This window comes from Manis javanica, chromosome 3, assembly GCF_040802235.1.
Source record: "Manis javanica isolate MJ-LG chromosome 3, MJ_LKY, whole genome shotgun sequence".
NCBI classification, from domain to species: Eukaryota; Metazoa; Chordata; class Mammalia; order Pholidota; family Manidae; genus Manis; species Manis javanica.
The window spans coordinates 128,436,743-128,449,497 of record NC_133158.1 but is presented as its reverse complement, the minus strand read 5'-3'; positions in this window follow the sequence as shown (position 1 = coordinate 128,449,497).

The window sequence follows — 12,755 nt, the reverse complement described above, 5'->3', positions numbered from 1 at the left end:
CATTCCAAAACTGCCTCCCCCACCCCCCTTTTGGAGGGTCAACTTCAGAACACTTAATTAATTGTTTAAATATTAGAAACTTGTTGGTTCTACTGTGTATCAGTATGTTTTTTACCTATATATATAAGGGAGGTGTTATCAATCCTTTTCATGGGTAAATAAATTGAGGTTTGGACACTTGCCTTAAATCAAACTGAGCTCACAGGTGGTCGGGCTGAGACCAGCAACACAGGTCTCCTGATAACAAATTTCAGGTTTTTCCCACCACATAAAACCGCATTTCATTAACCATGACCTGTGGACTTGAGGATCAATTCAGGGTATTGCTAAAGGTGCAGACTTTTGTGCCAGTGAGACAGGTGGAAGCCTAGTGCTATCACTTGTCAGCTGTGCCCATCTGACCTCTCCAGGTTTCGTTTTCTCACATACGTAAAACAGGAATAAAACCTATTTTGTGAGGCCACTGGGAAATTATAGATATATGTATATAAAGTATTGACAACACAGGCACTTACTCTTTTAATGAAAAAGAACCAATTAGAGGACTTGGATGGTATTCTGGACGTGGAGCATTTTTTCCAATATTGTACTTCCCCGGCATTATCTCCCCATTTTCCTGGGAGCCAACACCAGCAAAATGCTGACTGCATAGTAGGTACACTGAAAATTCTTCAATTAAGTGCTATTAAGCTTTAATTAGATGCCATGGACTCGCACAGGATTTGCTAGCCATGGCCCTGAAGTGTGGAAATTTCCTTGTGGCGCAGCGGGAAGGAGAGGGGAGCTGGCTTTGTTTACATTCTCAGCAGAGGATACCATGAAAAGGGAACCACTTTTATTTCCCTTGTGGACTAGCCGTTCATTTTGCTGTAGCAGCTGCTAATGGAAAATAATAAAACCCACTTTCGTCAGGCAGTATCTGGACCACTTACAGGTCAATTCAATGCTCCAAACAGATTGCTACAGAGCATATTAGTTCGTCATCAACATCCACTTTGGTCAGGGGAGTTTTACCATTGGAAATTGAACTTCTAGGTCATGGTCTGTTATGATTCCTGACTGTCATAAAATCTTTGCAACTTAGTGGAAGCATATAACCAATTATTATAAATGAACACACAATCTTTCCATTTGTTAAAATCGCACAGGTAGCAAATTAAGCTGTGGGAGAATTGAACTGGAGTGGTGCAAAAATATGACTTCACTAATATTAAACCTATATTTGGCCTATTAATTAAAGAATTTGGTCCAGTTCCATAATAAATCCTATTCTATAGTACAGTACCAAGAGGTAATGTCAGCACTACTTTTTAAAATACTGAAACCAATGTAGGAGATGCAATTCAAGGTGCATTTCTGTTTGCAACTGCTCCCATTCATATGTGTGCTTGTGTTGGGACAGTCCTTTCTAAATGCAGAGTTAAATGAAATCACCTGCAATTCGCAAACACAGTACCCATAGTGGTGGTTGCCCCATTTGGTGAAAAGAACTCTGCCTTGGCTTGGGGTGTTTTGCCATTCACTAACTATAGGACCTTGGGCAAGCCACATAACTTCCTTGGACCTCAGTTTTCTCCTCTGTAACATGAGGGTTTGGGTTAGATGTTCTCTAAGAACATCCTATATATTTAAAAGACAATTCTTATTATTCTCATTGCATAACATATGTATTCATGGTTAACTTTCAAAATAAAGATAAGCAAAAGAAGAGAAAGTAAATCTCACATTTAATGTTATAAGAGATACACATGGTTAACATTTTGATGTGTATTCTTCCAGTGTCTACATGTTCACATATGTATATACCTATGTATATTAAATATACACACACAAAATGGGAACATTCTATATAAACAACATTTTACTACCTACTTTTTTTCAATAATAGTAGTATGAACATCTTTCTTTGTCATGTTTTTTTAAATCTGGAATCCCACTGTATGATTAAGCCATCAATTTCTCTAACCAATTGCCTATGAATAGATAATTTGGTATCTTTCAATCCCTTGCAGTTTTTCACAATGTTATAATGAAAATTCTCATTAAGTCTCTGTGGGGTAAACATTTCCAAATTCTTAGGGTAAATTGTCTGAAGTGGAATTGCTGGGTCAAGAGGTATGCATTTTTCTAACAGGTTTAATATCTGTTGCTGAATTCACAAAGTCTAAATTATACACTAAGGCCTTGGAAGCCCATGAGTGACAGCTGGACTCAGAAATCCTGACCATGAATGCTCCTGTATAATAATAATAATCTCTGTCTGGGTGCACTCATACACATTGACAGGAGCAGTTTTGGTATGCCATTTTGTATATATTTATATGACCTTCTTCTTCCTTCCAGGGAAGAGTGATAAAAAAAAGTCACTAGACATTTGAGTGTCTGGTGAATTTCCAACTGATTCTCTAAGATCTTTTTTAGCTCTAATAGCTCATGAGAGTATTTGATTTGTCTCAACACATTTTTGAGTACATAATGCGTGCTGAGTGATAAAGCCTTGGGTGGTGAGAAGCACTGTGTTTGGGGGAAGGCTCCCACCACAGTGGGAAAGGCGTTGTCAAAAACAAGCTGTGGGGGCTGGGCAGCAGGGCCACGGGCACTGAGAGAGATCAGGCTGGCCCAGAGGCCTGGAGGAGGGAATGAGGGGAGGTCCTGGGAGGTACCACATCAGCTAGAGCTCCTTTTGATTTAGCATCTGAGAGAAAACAACCTCAAATTAGCTTAGCGAATAGGGTTACATTTATTGACTCCTATAATCAGCCCGTAGGAAGGCCAGGGACTCTTTTTCCAATTTTCTTTCCATGGGTTGGCTGCATTCTCTGAAAATTCTCTAAGTAGGTGGCTAGAATTAGGCCTGCTAACTGCTTATGCTTAAATTTTGAAGTCCTAAATTCTGAGTGAAAACCCTCTCTCCCAGTTAACAGCATGAAAAATCTAAGCAGCATTCTGACAGGCCTGCAGGTGATGGGCCAGCTGGTGATAGGCGTGCACACGGAGCAGCTCTGGGCCAAGATGACACATCACGGCTGGCCGGCTGGCTGAATGCTCACACCTATAGTCAGGGCGTTGGAGCTGTTACCTTAATAAAGGGGAAAAGAGTCACTTATATATAGAATAAGAAATAGTTGAACTCCCAGAAATAGTGGAATACTGATTGCCGAGTGCTGAGGGGACAGGGAAATGTGGAGATGCTGGTCAAAGGGGATGAACTTCCAGTTATGTGATGAATAAGTTCTAGGGGTCTAACTTACAGCTTGGTGACCATGGTTAACAGCACTGCATTGTTTACTTGGAAGTTGCTAGAAAGTAGGTTTTAAATGTTCTCACCATAATAATAATAATAAAAAAAAATGGTAGTTATGTGAGGTGAAGGATGTGTTAACTAGCCTTATTGTGGTAAACATTTTGTAGTATATGCCTGTGTCAAGTCATATATGCCTTAATGTTACATGTCAATTATATCTCAAAGCTGTGGGGAGAAAAGGGTGCTGAGTAGACTAAAACAACATCAGCACCTCAATTTGGCAGAATTTATGTAGATAGTTTAACAGGGTATGTCAGTAGCAGGTAAACAAAATATATGACTTGAATGAATAAACAATTGAAAGAAAGGGCATGAATAGGGCAGAAAACAAAGTCTCCTCTTTGAGTACCACAATTTCACGTTGACTATTCATTTCACCTTCATCAATTCTCTCAGACATGCATGCTCACATTTTGCAGGTAAGGGAAGTGAGGAGGTTAATTTCATCTTTAATAGCTAATAGGATTCTGTCACAGTTAATGATTCTTCCAAAGCCGTGACCCATATAGCCCAGTCTGTGTTTTGGTGAAAAAAATCAAACAAATACAAACAACATACTAATGTATAACAATAGTTTCAGAATAATTGAATTTCTTTTCCTGGGGTTTCTAGAATGTCAAGATGATGAAACCCTGTACCTTTCTGTGCTCTCATCCATGCTCGTGAGTGTGTGGGCCTCCAGTCTTTGTCTTGCCTGCTCCATCCTGACTCTGCCTTCCAAAGCCCCAAATAGCAGGTCTTGAAGAGTAAGACTTTCACTGGACTTATGGGGAAGGAAGACAAGCTAGAATCTGTTTTAATGGGAGGGTTGGGGAAGCACTGTGGATTTCTGCATTGTTAATCTGGCTACAATACACTTTTCAGTGAAGCTGTGACTCTGACTAGGATCTCTCTGCAGCTGTGGGTTTCCTCCTCCATCCTACTGGAGGAAGCTTTGGAATAACATGACTATCCCAGGTCCTGCCTTCTTGCTTTCTGCTATACTTATGTTTACGTAGTCTCTAGCACTTACTATATATTATTTTGTGTTTTATTAATAGTCTGCTCTCCTCACTGTTTTCTACATGTTACTTAGGTCAACATAGTACCTGCTGTTCCTCAGCCTGGGGTACCCTCTCCCTGCTTGTCCTCTGGAAAACACTACCCTGGAAAGCCGAGTTGGTGTGTGGTCTTCTCTGTGATGCTTTCTCTTAAGTTTCACAAAATGCTGTGCATATATATCTTTAATGCTTAGCCACAGTGTGATGTAATTACTTTTTACCCATTTGCCAACTCTAGGAAACTTTGAGCTTCTCTAAGGCAAGGACCATACTTGGTTAACCTATGCCTCCCATCTAGTGCCCAAAATGGCTTCAGCCACTTACTAGGTATGCAGTAAACATGTAAAGAAAGAAAATAAAATTACTCGGTTATTCCTGTATGTAGCAGTTGGCTATGCACTAAATGGAATGTTCAATAACACGACCTGGGAGCAGGAAGGAGATGTTCTAAGGCCCTGAGCAGGGCATGACAGGATAAAATTCATGTTTCAGGACAATGGATGCAGCAGCAAGGTCTCTTGTTGGAGACTTTTAGGCCTTAGAATAATTGTTGGTGTTTTGACATTCATTTTCTTTGGGGAAATAAATGGAACTAATGGGAAAGAAACTTTTCTGGGAATTTCTCAGATGTACCTGGTACTGATTCAGCAAAACGAGGCTTCAGAAAGGATCCTAGCAGGTTACCTCCTCCCCAAGGCTCTGAGAGTGTGAAGGAAGGAGGACTCTTTAACTCAGACTAAGTTTCAGGAATTCTAGACAGATGGATCCTTTGCCTTGACTTCCTTGTGTCCTGTCTCCCTCTGCTTCCCATGTTTCTTTGTATATACTCCACGACTGAAGGTAAAACTCACAACAGGGTCAGATCTTTCTTATATTTACAACTTTACTAATATTAATAGTAAATTGGCTCTTTTCTGATTGGTTTGCATTTGATACAATATTTTCAACCATCTGTAAGGACTTGATTTGTTATTCAAAAGTGATATTCTCTGATCTACATGAATTGTATTTGGATGCTCCAGAACCGGATTGCTATTGCCTGGATCCCAGCCTAGGTCCTGCCAACCAGGGCCCGCTCTAGAGTTCTGTGCCTCCTCACATGCAATTATGAAGCAGAGTTTGTAGGTGGTCACACAGAGAAAACTGAGGTTCAGTGATGTTAAATGATTGCTTAAGGCCATACCACTCTATAAGTCCCAGACTGAGAAAACAAATTTCAGGAGAAATTAGAAATAGGGAGATCAGGAAATGGTGATGTTAGAATTATTCAGGGTCATTTAAAACTAAGGAAAGAGTCTGCATATCTAGAGTCCAGTATGTGCTGAATGACACCAACCACTGAAATCATTTGAGAAGTTTCTAGGACTTAATTATGTTACCTTTCTGTATGTCAAACAAAAATTCTTGATTTTTCTGTTGGGTAGGTGTCTGAGGCATAATTGGTTCAATATTAATGGCTATAATTTACACAAGCTGAGGTTGGGCTGTCTTGGTATTTTGTGCCTGGATATTATCATTATAAGTATAGTTTTTTGCAGATTAAAATATTAAACCATCACCTTACATCCAAATATCATTTATCTGAGCACTTATTTATAAAGATGTAAACATCCAACTTGGGTAATCCAGCTTTCACTGGTGTCATATGTTGGATGCATGCTAGGGAAGAAGGTCACAATGAAGATCAAGGCTCTGTGCTCAAGGAAATCACATTTTAGAGAAAGGAACCTTATTGGTCATAGCAGTGACATGATTATGCACAGGGAGCTAAAGAAATAAAGGAGGTGGAAGTGACTCAACTTGGACATCTGGGAGATAATTGAGTAACATCCTGAAGGATATGGAAGAGCTGAATAAAGGATGGTGGAAAAAATTCTGCACAGGCAAGTACATGGGGTTGTAAACAGATGTTATTTTCACAAAAGTCATCAATCACATTAACATCAGGTATTTTATCTAAAAGTAGAGAAGTTTTCATTCATTTCTAATTACACGAAGACCAGTTTTTCCTGTTTCTGAGATCATCTGGTTTCCTTTGCCCTTGCCCTTTCTTCATTTTTCTGCTGTTCATATTTAGATGTGCATCACCAATTTTCATCAATGGGGAAGGTAGGATTACAAGCAAGAAAAAAGAAAACAGCATTGGTTAAAATTTTATGCTGAAAAAGATATAGATGGTTTGGTTCACAGATTCATGTAAATCTAACATATGGAAATGATGTACAGCCATCTCCTACATAAAAAGTCAACTGGAAAATGATTAAGTTTAGGGTTGCTTCTTGCATTGGTTAGCTGTATTTTGTGGCTAGTGCACGTCCCAGAAGGTCATAATAAGTTGATTGTGTCAGACTACTACCAGTTACAATTTTAGGGAGGCTCATGGATTTTGGATTCAGGCAGATGTGACATTTAATCAATCTTCACTCACTACTGTTTTACCTTTGAACATACAACTTCTCTGAGCTTCAATTTCCCCATTCATAGAATGGGAAAGAGAGACCCAAGGGCTATTTTAGAATAAAATGGAGTAATATTTAGTGATGCTAAGTATAGTACCTGAAACACATAGGTGCTAAATAAATCACTTTTATTATTTTGCCACTTTCATTCTCACATTTCAGCATCACATTTCTTAGGGATCAAATACATGACTCCAGAATGTCCAACTTCATAGATTGAGGTACAAATCAGTCTCCAGGTGAAGAAGTTCAATCCCTCTAGTTTTCAGTAAGCCCAGGAAGTCCAGAAGTGCAGTCTGCCCTCTCAGTGATTCAGCTCCTTCCCTGTTACATATCCAGGTATTTTCTGGGTTTGTCAGTCTCTCTCAGGGGTACTGGTCCAGCCTTGCTCTATTGTGATGTGTTTGCCTGGTGGTTGTGGATGTCAGTTAAAGCTAGTATGGTTACCAAGTGTGAAGTAGAGCATGGGAGTTGGGGGGGGGGTTTCCCAGCTCATGGGGGAGGGGGGCAGTGCTGATGTCTGGGGGGGAAGGCTTGGCTACCACTTCCTCAGTGTTCCTGGTGCTTCTGACCAAGGAAGAGAGGAACTGACTACACTCCTCCTCACTAAGTACAGAAGGTGTTACAACGTTTTGTAGTGCAAATGAGGGCAAGTGGCCTCAGGACACCTCTCACTGCCGGGGGCTGTGGCAGGTGTTGGGCCGCCCACTGCTGGCACCACAGGGCAGCATCCTTTGATCCAGCAGTTCTGGGAATCTGTCTCTGGGAGAGAAACCAGGTTCTGGGACTCCACATGAATAGCAAGCACCAGTCCCTCCCTTGGCATGTTTGAAGTTGTGATTCTATAGCAAAATGACCTGGCAGGACTGACTCTATCCTTCTCTTACCAGCCCAGTGGTTATGACTGAGGAAGCATTAGCTTCTCCCTTGGCAGAATTAGAGGCTGGAGTTCAAGCCTGGAGATTGTGGTCGATGTGATATGGGGAGCTTAAAACAGGACTCATCACAGAGTTAATGGTTGGGAAAGCTTTCCCCCTCCCCCAGGGGAGCTGGTGAGGCTCAGACTGAAGCCTTGCAGTTGACTGGCATTGGTAGCTTTAAGTGCTCAGTGGGGGTGGGTTTCCATGGCTATGTGTGAGGAGCCTGCTTCTCTACTGGCGAGTGGACTTGTAGAGAATGATTCCAGACAAGATAACCCCCACTACTCACATGATATGTAAAATACTAACAGATGACTGATGTTAATTTATATTTAAACTGGAATTGCTTGGTTCTGTTTTGTTAGCCATTAAATATGAAATTTTTTCTTTTTAAGCAAAAATAGAATTGGGGCTGTAGGAGTTTACTTGGCATTCTCATTTTGTTCTCTGGGCTTGTAGCAGGATCTTGGTAACTGCAGTGGTAATCTGTACGCCACTAATCCATAACATCTTTGATGAAGATACAGAGCCAAGTCCCTGTGGACTTCAAGACAGTTGTTCGTTCATTCATTCACAAAACTGCAAGTACTCAAGGTCTGAGTACTTGGATCAGATTTATGGACAAACCCACTTTGAAGAATTGCTTGGAGAGGAAAGAAAGTGAGAATACAGCTGTATCAGATGTAATAAGTGCTGCAATCAGAGCAATTGCAAACTTCTCTTGGAGCACAGAGGTAATGAATTTGGCCCTGAATAATTGGGGAAAATTTCACAGTGGACATGCTGTTCAAGTTAGGTCTTGAAATGTAAATAACAGTTCCCTGGTGCAGAAGAGGTGGAAGAACTTTCTGGGCAGGGGATATAATGTATGCAAAGGCCTGGAGGTGGGAGAAGCCTGGCTTGAATTGGGATTGGCAAAGGCCAGTGGGGCTGGACTCTAGGTTTGTGGCTCAAGGGCTATGAGAAGAAAAGTTGTGGATAAAATGAGAGTTCCTGTGGCCAGGATTCTCACCTGGCCATGGTTGACTAGCTCACTGCACACCTGTGGGCAATACATGGCTGTTGACTCTATAAAAAGAGCTCCGCCCAGTGCTCTGCACACGACACCGTGGCAGGGCTGCAAGGCTGCAGGAGAGCAGAGCAGAGGCTGGAGTGGTGGTAGTGCTGAGGACAGAGGCCCAGAGGCCGGCTGTGCAGGACGACTGTGCAGAGAGGCCCAGAGGGCAGCTGTGCGGACAGAGGGGTGCAGAAGCAAAGACCGGCTTGCTGCATACAGACTCGCTCTGAGTGAATGGGATTCTAGTGACTGACCTGCCACCTGGAAATAAAGTTGGGTATAACCCTTTCACCCAAAGAATGTTTTGCTGTCCATTTTCTTTGGTCACACTGAATCCATAGCAAACTTGCCTGGGGCTGAAACCCATTGGTAAGACAAAAGTGAATGCCAGTCCTGGACCAGGAATGTGGCAAAACCTGAATGATGAAGAATGTTTAGTGACAGAGGGAGAAGGTGTCTGTGGGAGGGAACTCAAAAGTCTGTTTTTTTTAAAGACAGAATTCCTCAAAGCATGTCTCATGAAGCACTAGCCCTTGAGATATTCATGAGCCAAGATTTGCAGACAAAAGTGTGGGAACCACTACGAAGTACTATACAGTCTGTGTGTGTGTAACACTACAGTATTATAGAAACTCTGACAAGTCATATAGGAAAGTGATTTAACTCTCTTTACCCTAATATTTTTCTGAGTTGACCATGACATACTGTTTTATGAGTTACTTAATAATATTTTGAAGAATTAGCATTCCATATTACACATTTGGGTGGTGCTATTCTAGGCATATGAAAATTCAGAGAGTAGTTCTGGAAAGGGGAGAGGACAGATCAGATCCATGTGTGTTAGCCAGGTCCCTGAAAGGCCCTCTGTATGAAGCTCAGGGCTGGTGATTAATAAAGGTATTCGAGGCAGTTACCAGGGAGAAGTAAGAGATCTTCAGCGCCCAGGAGTAATCTTGGGGACCCGACCTCAGGGGAGTGGCTTTAAGGGGGATGCACCTGGCCATTAGGGTAGAACACAGCAACATAAAACCTTGGTATATCACAGTAAGAGTGGATTATTAATAGAAGCCAAGCTGGAAATGATTTACATGAGACTCCATGTGTTCCTACAAAGCATTCAAATCAGGTGCAAATTCTGAAGCACATCTGACTCTGGGTCAGGGGTCAGATGGGAGGACTGGTGGTCAAGAGGATTTGCTTTCCAGGAGCCTGGAGAAACAGGAGACTGTGAGGCACCATCAAGTTCCATTCTCTCTCCTTGACAGGCTGCAGGTCCATTGCCCTCTGAAACTGTTTTATTTTATTTCTGTCTTAATGTGGCCTACAAGGTCCCTCCTGTCCTGCTCTCACTTTCTTCTTTGGTGCCTTGTTACAAATCCTCACTTACCCTGTGCTCCAGAACTCCTTGCCGCCCACCAGCATGTCACGCACACTCAAGTGCTCTTAAAAATGACCTCTTATTGAATGTTTACGTTTGGTCCTGTGCTGAACGTTTGACACAAATGACTTCTGTTTGTTGTTTACAGTGATCCTATAAGGTAGAGTCCCTTAGGGGTGTGGTTGGGGGTAAATAATAGATTGTCCCACTAACTGTAGCTTAACCAGCTATGATTTCTTCCTCATAAAAAGTCCAGAGGTAATTGTTGGATTGGATCTCAGTGATGCCACAAAAGACTCCGGACTCTTTCTGGTTCCCTACATCTTCCTTAGCCTTTGGCAGTTGTCTTCGTTCTCTGGCCTGATGATTGCAAAGTGGTGCTGTATCCATAGGCATCATGTTGACATCCTGCTTTATCTAGGGTGTGTGAGCTGCTCTACCTGGAGCACAAAGCTGTCCTAGAACCTTCTCAACTGTTTGTTTTCGTCTCATTGGCAGGAACTGTGGTCCGTGAACTTCCCAGGGGACGGAAGCTGGGAAATTGAGGATTTAGCTTTCTAATCTTTACAGTCAAGGAAGGCAAGGTTGACATGGTTTGGAAATTGGTGATGGGTTAGTCAACCTAGAGGGCCTGTCTTGGTAGGCATTTGTATTTCCAAGTTAGATGAGAAGGCAGCTCAGGAAGCTAGGTTAACTTGTTTGAGTCTCATAGCTGGTAAGTGTTAGAGGTGGATTCCAAGCTGACTCAAAAGTCTACATGGGTTCCAATGTTCCACACAGTCCCCTTATCAAAATTTTAATGTTCAGTTCAGTCTATGTTTAATGAACATCTGCTATACTCAAAGCACTCTATTGGATAGTTACACAGATAAACAAAATGTTCCTGTGTTCTATAAATTACCTTAATGGGAGAGAGTGATGTACACATATATCAGTAATTCACTGTAGACTTTAATGGCTAATGTCATGGGGCATACACAATAGGTTGTGGGTGTATTGGGGAGCTGAGAGGAATTCTGCCTGGGGAATCTGAGAAGGTTCCCTGGAGGAAAGATGTGATCTGGGCCATCTCTCTGTAGGTGTTTCTCATATGAACAATGTGAGTTTGTTTGTTTCAAACCTCAGTTAATTTTAACATGATGTCCTAGCTCATCTCAGGTATAGTTTATGTTTGAATTAGTGCAAAGACATAATCTCTGAAAGTAAATTAACTGGCCATGCTTTCTGCTTTTATTTTAATATCCAAAAAATCCCATAGTCTTTTACTTTAAATCAAATCTATATGTATTCTATCAAATTCATGAAGTAAAACATTCCAAAACAAAAATAAACTCAAGGCAATTTAAAAGAAGGATAACCTATAATAAATTTTCCTAAACAAGTTGCATTGCATAAAGAAAAGTTTTTATATTCCAATTATATAGGAATAAAATGAAAGATGAGCCATTTTTTACCCCGACACAAAAGGTAATGTAATGTACTGTTCTTTCAGTGGGGGGAAAAATAGTTATAATGAACTTGAATGGAAGTGAAGTGAGACTACTCTAATTATAGATCTTGGCAGGAAAAAGAAGATAAAAGGGCAAAGGACATGATCAGAATGCTCACAAAAGGAGGCAAAAAACAAAAGGTTAAAGGCATGGAGAAAATTGAAAGCAATAGAGATATGCAGAGGGAGACAAGAAGCCATCATTATCTTTTTGTCTGTTAAATTAGCAAAGAATTAAAAAGGATAAATCAATCCACTGGCAAGAATTTGGTGAGATGGCGATTCATGCCTGTTGTACGACTGTAATATCTTATTATCTTTGCAAGAAGCAACTGAACAGTTTATATCAAGAACCTCAAAACACACTATTTAACCTAGTAATTCCGCATCTAGAAATAGAAATGTTCCTGGGGAAAATTATTTGAAATGTGGACAAAAATGGATATACAAAGATATTTATTACAGAATTATTTATAATGAAAATGTAAATACCCAAGAGTAGGGGATCAATTAAACACATGCATGTATATCTATATGATGCAAAGATCTAGCCACAATGGAAAAGCATTTTGAAAACCCAGTTATATGGGGGAAATTCCAATACAGTAAGTATAAAACAGCACAATTACAACTATAAAAAAAAAATCATAAGTCTGAAAAGAAACATCAAAATGTTAATAGCATTTGGGAAATTTTGTTTTTAAATATATTTTTTTGTATCTAGGCTTTCTACATTATGTACATGTGATTTTTTTCTAATCAGAAAAGAAGAAGAATAAGCCTGCACCCTGAGTCTGCCAGGTGAGTTTGGGGGTTTTTTGCTTCATCTCTGAGAGATGTCAGCCTTGCTGCCAAACCACACAGGCAGATGACAATCTGGGCTTGATGGTTTCTGTCCAGAATTTTCTCTAGGGGAGGCAATGGCTTGCTTCAATGCTTCTTAGCCATCTGCCAACCCAGGATTCTTGAAGAAATTCTCATGGATTGCAGTGTCTGAAAGGCAAGGCAAGCCAGCCCGTGGGAACCTTTTTTGAGGCATCTCATGTTTCTCATGGTGGTCCGGATGTGGGCCATCTCTGTTCTGGCCCGGCAGGTGGGTGGGGTTGTC